At 40.8% G+C, this 6441-nt stretch overlaps 1 long non-coding RNA gene across 1 annotated transcript; it reads right to left on the bottom strand.

The window, feature by feature from the left end:
• Positions 1-1145: 1145 nt before the first annotated feature.
• Positions 1146-3886, bottom strand: LOC123136786 (uncharacterized). Its single transcript, XR_006467285.1, has 2 exons — positions 3706-3886; positions 1146-3527 (listed from the first exon to the last, which is right to left on the bottom strand). It is a non-coding gene; the product is annotated as an uncharacterized lncRNA (long non-coding RNA).
• Between the last annotated feature and the right edge of the window lie 2555 nt (positions 3887-6441).

The following is a 6441-nucleotide window of genomic DNA, read 5'->3' as shown; positions in this document are numbered from 1 at the left end:
GTGGAATTGTTGGATGATCGTACACACTGAACATCATATAAAATATAAACGTGCACAATTTTCACATATAAGAGTACACCTTTAGTGTCATCTCTTCCATGTACCTAAAAGAGAATCTCTAGTAGACGCCACTTAATTATTTTCCCAATCTCATAAATCAAGTGGAAGTGCGATCAAATATTCAAATGTCTCCCTTCAACCCTTGAGCGAAATGTAGCAGGTATCATGTGATCCACATCACTTTACAAAATATGAAAAATTGATTATATATCAGCAAGAAAGAGAAATGGAGTGGGCTAAGATTAATATAACTAATTACGCAAAGAAATATATAGGTGAATCGAAAACATTTTAGAAACATTTTTTGTTCTTTTCAACATTAATCAAGATTACGTGTTGTTTTTCAGTTAGAAGGAGAAACAAAAATCGTGCATGTACTTGAAATATGTGAGTAGAGATAATATTGCCTCTTTATAACTCCATGAAAAACAACTTAACTTCAAGTTGTCGTATAAAACAGTGTACCAACAGTCAACTCCTCCCGAAGTAAACTTTGCCTAGCAATAGCTTATAAATGGACTCGCTGCTACTCTAGTTGAGTGATGCTACACGTATTGCCCTATCCTAGTACGACCAATGATTTTCTCATAGAAAAATACGACCAATGACATAGTATATTGGTATCTCTCTTGTTTTCAACCTGTATGGTCCACATTTGTGTCCTACCACCATCCGTTAGCAAAGCATCATATGTGCACCATTTGTTTTTTCAAGATTTGCAGTGTGGTGCTGATGTTTCCTGCCACTGGCATTGCATTGACCAGCCAATTTATTCAACAGTAATGATGGAGAACAGTAAAGAAATTTGTACCTCATGGCTAGGCATAACCAACTTACATTTGATTCACGTGATGAAACAGAATCAGGAGGACAGAAAAGGTATCAACTCAAGCGTATTTGTAGAGAGACTAAATACAGTCATGTCTTGAAATGTTAGCAAGAAGTTATTCCTATAAGAACATGAGGGCGTGATCCCTGATGTCAACTTGGACATTGTAGAATAACTAAACATATGGATAAGACCATCAAATGCACTGAATAGATTATAAGCTGAAGCATGCATTGCTACTTAACAAAAGTACACATTAGGCACCTCCAAGGGAGTCCATAACTTTTTTTCCTTGTGTGTTTCATCTAACATACATGGGAAAATTGAGTGCTATTTGGTATCGTATGGCCATATCTTATAGAAAAATATGATCATACTGAAGGCGGAATTAGTATCATCTAAGCTATCAACTTTTTCCTCTCGAAATTGTATTTCCAATTTTCTTTACTCTCAGCTACAATACCTGTATGCTTTGCAGTAGTTCTTTGGTCACACACAACCATATTATAATCTGGAGACACAAAAAAATATTGAGTGGTTTATCAACATGCAGGTATACTGATCAAGTAGAAAGAAGAAATATTCTCCCTGAACTCGCACTTTTGGTGACATTGGCAGATGGCAACCCCTCACAGTTTTTTTCCAAGAAAACATCCAATTAATGTTAACAAAGCTCTCGTAGTCTGCCCCTGAACGAACCTGTAACTCCGCTAATCATGTCCCAGACCTGTTCTGACCTTCATTGATGCACTATTACCCCTGTCGGCCGACACCTTTTCCTGCAAGTAGCGATTAGTTCACTGACAGGGAAGATCGAAGAACAAAATTTGCATCATGGTGAATATCTTAAAAGCTACTGTATGTCCTAATACTTTGCATTAGGTACTTTAGTGCCAGAGTCATCTTCAAGACTTGAGCAGATGCCTAATTCACTATTAGCAAAGCAAATCAGCTTGCTGGAAACAACCTGTGGTAGCATGTAATATTAAATCTAAACAAACTGCATTACTTATCAGGGAGCTCGGCTGATAAATCAATAGTTTGTGCGATCTCTGATTCAGGGATGATCTAGATGACACAGGGAGGCATATGTGGCTTCTTCAGCGAGAATCCAATTGTCCATGTATGCATCTATTTATTCAATCTATTCATCATAAAGTACATAAATATGCATCCATTAATTATACTTATCCATCAATTCCATATTTGTATCACTGAGTACCATCGAGATAAAGCATAAAATATATATTGTTTGGTCATAGGTTGTTTGCTGGGTACAAATACCTACATGAAGCACGCACAAAAGTAGTCTAAAATATTGAATGAATTAACATTTTCATAGTTTAATTAGACACTGACTAAAAGCTAAAGAAGCCTTCTTTCGCAATAATTAGAAGGCAGGGACAAAGGATCAATATGTCATGTAAAGTGAAACGATAAATCCCTACCATTCAATATTCCATAGGCTCCAGATTTGTTCACATATATAGTGAGCCTATAACAGTTTTTTCATCTAATATGTGTACCAATGGATCGGTGCATGACTGTAGATGAATTACAGTAATAAAAGTTACGTCCCTACTCATAAAGGAAATCTTGTGATGATCCAACAATCCTATGTAAGTTATGTGCAAGGGGAGATTACTCTTCATAAGAATAGCAACATGCCAAAAATGTACTCTCCCTGAAACTGAAGGTTGCCTGTCATATCCACCGAGTAATGTGCTAGACAGAGGGCCGATCTAGCAGGATCTTACTGGGTGTCAGCACTCAGCACCAACCTTCTGAAATAACATTTCTGGTGGAAGATTTACCAAAAAAACTACACACGCCATATCTACAGTATACCAAATTATAATAAGCTGGCAACACTTTGTATAGTCTGCCTTAACAGTTTCAATTCACGTGCTTTAAGAAAGTAAATGTACATGCTTTAGGCTTATCAAAATAAGTTGTTTGCTATGTCAACTCACATGCGCAGCCCATCACAACATAACTAAGAATAAATTGGAAGCCTAAACAGTTTCCAGTAACTCGATAAATAAGTAATCTACATGTAATGGACTAGAAACTGGAACATGTTTAATGCTTAGTCCTCAAATAACAAAGCATCTGTAGGGACTGAAATATCTCGATCTACTGTCTTTACCGGCTCAGCAGAATTCAGAAAATAGACAGGTTAGAAAAAAATGCAAAAGGCCACACACCTTGAACCAACTGTTATCAAACATCAACTATATCAGCTGTACATGACTGCCCACTATGTGCTTGAGGGCCTTTTGTCTAATAAAGTGATAAAAATTATAAACAGAGATTAGTCCATCCCAGTTTATTTAGATATGCACATACCACAAATCTTCCTTACAAAATTGCAGAGCTTGCATCAACCATCTGGACAGTGTATTAGAGATAAATTATATGAGTAGAACTTATCAAAATCAGGAAATTCTTCAAGATACAGAGGTGAGCAGTGAAACAAATTGAATGTTGTCGAGCAGGTAAACAACTTTGCTACCAAACCTCCATCGTTGGTTCCTAGAGACGGCCATCCAATCTCCTTCAAACAGTCAGGGTACGGTACACCTCCTCGGCTACATCAACCACAGTGGACAGATTCATCTGCGATTCATCTGCGGTCCTGAAAATATATGTTCGATTACTGCGTGGCCAAAATTTGAAAGCTGCATCCCAAGCAGCAGTGGATAATGGATTGTATCGTACCTAGCAGCAGTATAGTTGGATCGTATCTAGTTTTTTCAGATCGATTCCAACGTGGATGAATACCTAGCAGCAGTAGAGGATGGATTGAATCGCACCTTGTTTTTCAGATCGATTCCAACGTGGATAAGACGCGGCAAGGAAGAGCGGCGGTCGGGGAAGCTGGATGACGCTGCAGTTGGGAAGGGCGACGAACGAAAGAACGGAAGGAGAACTACGGGGGTGAGGCCTGATCTGTTTTGGAGAGAAAGATATGAGAGAGGAAGAGAGATGTGAGAGATTGAGAGACTATTACCGTGAGAGAGTTATGGGCCTCCTTTTGGGCTTCAAAGATGATGGTATTTTTATTTTTTTTTCCTTTCAGCAGAACTAATCTGGCAGATTTTTTTTACAAAAATTAATCTACACCGTAATAACTTGGTCCCATCTCAGATGTACGGCTCGTAAATTTGATTAACAAGGGAATTTCTAGGGAGTCACAAATTAATAGAGGTATATATATATATATATATATATATATATATATATATATATATATACATCCTACGCAAGTGAGTTAGGATGCACTTGATCCTAGGAAGGTATCTATTCTTCAAACCAGAGGAGTGCTTCAAACTAACAACAGTACATAATATCCAACAAAAGAGGGTCATGCTACAGCAGCAGAATACATGGCTCAGTCTAGATATTAGCACGATTCAAGTTGTGCATATTTGCTATTGGCATGAACCACATCGCAGCATGTCGGGTTTGCAAAAGCCATCCATCGCATGGAAGCTTGATGCCTTTCACACACTGAAGATTATCTGGCAACAAGCTGTGTCGACGAATCTCTGGATATGAAAATTCATGAAACCCATGGTATGATGTGTAAACACAGCACCCTCGCGAATGGAAGTTGCATAGCACAGTAATCATCGCCGGTGATATGATCGATGATTGGTTGGATGATCGGATAATTGAGCCCGAGGAACAAGGAGTGGTTGCCGAGGTTGTAAACCCGCCTCCAATTGAACACGCCTGGCCCAACGAAGCTGGGATCTTTCTCGAACACGAGGCAGCCATAGCCATCAATGTCACGAACGCCCCACGCATTGTACTGCATGTGGTTTGATGTAATGGTTTGGTCAATTTGGTACGTGCGAATGAGCATCAAATGACCGCCGTCAGCTGAACGAGCGATAAACCACCACCCATCGGCTGGTATGATTCCAGGTCCTGGAATCATGAAGGCCAACACATTTGCGTCTGCTGCAACAATTCAAATTGGTGACCAAAAGGACAAAAATAAACAATCATGTTCAGAGTATGTGTGGAATTATGATTATTATAACAGTGACACATATCATAGACAGAGAATTGCAATGCCTTGGTCATAATCATACCCTAAGTTAAAAAATAAGCCAATGGCTTCCATATTCTAGCAATATGTCATGGTTCAAACATCATGTAATAATGAGAGGAAAACAGCTATGACAGTGCCTACTCATATTCTACCATAGCACTTACTACTACTGTTCTCATAACAACTCTAAGCAATGACATTCGTTGTTATAAAAATCTTGTAAACGAGAGTAACATATAGCAATCATGATGTTATGCTCATAATATGTGTTCTAACAATCATTAGATGCCAATTGTTCTCATATCAACTCTAATAATAACATGTGTGGTCATAAAAATCTAGGAAATGAGAGGAACATATAGCAATGATGTGGTTATAGACATGCTATGCATTCTAAAGTTGTAACAAATGAACAGGCAGTCGTATTCATAAGGTAAAGATGAGATGAGATAGAACAATTACACGACGATAGATTCCACCAGTATAGGCAGCCAATCTGTGCGTCGACTGCGTAAACGATGCCATCGTGCACTATAGCATCAGACAGAAATGTTGCCTCAACATGATTGATGATGAGCCATAACCATGTATGGCGACCGGATTCCAGATAGACTAATTCCATGTTGAACAAGGCAACGAGCTTGTAATCCATGTAGTCTTCTGATGGTGTGGGCACTTTGCAGATTACAACTTTCTGTAAATAGAGGTTGAGCCAAAAGCTTGACGCGTCTCGTGCGTAGTAGGCAGGAGTGTCTGGCGGGCCACGAGGCTCGATGGCGGCGGTATCCAATGATGGAAGGGTGATCTCTCGCTGGGTGTAGATATCCACAAGACGCCACGGACTACTGGTGTGGTGGATGAGGACGATCCAGTTGGCCCTCATGCCCGCCCAGTAGTGGCCGCGCATGAAGGACAGGTGGACGGGTAGTGGTAGCATGTCGAGGGGCACCACGGCAACCTCCGTAGCATCGTCAAGTCGGTGTCTAGGCCACCTGCGAGGATCGGGCATCAGCAAGCAGGGTGTCTTGAAAATAGCCGGCCGGTTCCAGACGAGTAGACGGTACAAAGACACCGAGCATGCGGCCAGACGGACGATGCTGAGTAGGTCCATACGACTACAGATCTGCTCCAAGAGAACATCGGGGAGGGAATTCCAATCGCGGCTCTGCGTGTCAGTCGGTTCTGCCATTGGGGTTTTTGGTGCGTGCGAGCCAGCGGGGAAGTGGATTCGAGCGGGCGAGCGAAGAAGCTTCTCCTCGTGTGGCCGAGCAGTGAGCGGGGGGATATGGTACGCGCGAGCTACCAAGGAAGATGGCGCGGGCGGGCGAGCAGTGAGCAGGGGTAAATGGTGTGAGGCCGACGATGGGGAAGAGAGGAGGAAGAAGAAGAGAGGAGGAAGAAGAGTGGAAGACGGGGAAGAAAGTGCATTAAATCTCAATTCTACTAGTACTACTACCAGGATATATTGTCCTTCGGAGTGTAAATAGTT

The sequence above is a fragment of the Triticum aestivum genome, chromosome 6B (genome assembly GCF_018294505.1).
Source record: "Triticum aestivum cultivar Chinese Spring chromosome 6B, IWGSC CS RefSeq v2.1, whole genome shotgun sequence".
Taxonomy (NCBI): Eukaryota; Viridiplantae; Streptophyta; class Magnoliopsida; order Poales; family Poaceae; genus Triticum; species Triticum aestivum.
The sequence above is the reverse complement of the archived record's forward strand: the minus strand, read 5'-3'. Positions and strand labels throughout refer to the sequence as shown.